Raw genomic sequence first — 577 nt, forward strand, 5'->3', positions numbered from 1 at the left:
TATTAGAATGAAAAAATGAGAGTAGTGATTTTTTTCTTGCTTGTGCAGTTCCGCAGCATTTGCCAAATCATTATTCTCTATTGTCCTTGGTTTTGTTAATCTTTCAGATGGGGACAAGCAAGGGAAAACTTAATCAGCCAGGAGCTCCTAAGGTTGGGGAACGTAAGCTTGATAAATAGAATAGAACAGAATAGATAATTTCAGTTGGAAGAGACCTACAACAATCATCTAGTCCAACTGCCTGACCACTTCAGGGCTGACCAAGTTAAAGCATGTTGTTAAGGGCATTGTCCAAATGCCTCTTAAACACTGGCAGGCTTGGGCCATCGACCACCTCTTTAGGAAGCCTGTTCCAGTGTTTGACCACCCTCTCGGTAAAGAAATGCTTCCTAATGTCCAGTCTAAGCCTCCCCTGGCGCAGCTTTGAGCCATTCCTACACGTCCTATCACTGGATACCAGGGAGAAGAGAACAGCACCTCCCTCTCCACTTCCCCTCCTCAGGAAGCTGCAGAGAGCAATGAGGTCGCCCCTCAGCCTCCTTTTCTCCAAACTAGACAAGCCCAAAGTCCTTAGCCG

At 46.3% G+C, this 577-nt stretch overlaps 1 protein-coding gene across 1 annotated transcript in view; it reads left to right on the forward strand.

Moving 5' to 3' along the window:
- The window catches only part of EXD1 (exonuclease 3'-5' domain containing 1), a 21,519-nt gene that overhangs the window by 11,187 nt on the left and 9,755 nt on the right, over window positions 1–577 (forward strand). The gene's annotated exons all lie outside the window — the stretch shown is intronic.

This window comes from Pygoscelis adeliae, unplaced genomic scaffold (genome assembly GCF_000699105.1).
Source record: "Pygoscelis adeliae isolate BGI_AS28 unplaced genomic scaffold, ASM69910v1 Scaffold22, whole genome shotgun sequence".
Lineage (NCBI taxonomy): Eukaryota > Metazoa > Chordata > Aves > Sphenisciformes > Spheniscidae > Pygoscelis > Pygoscelis adeliae.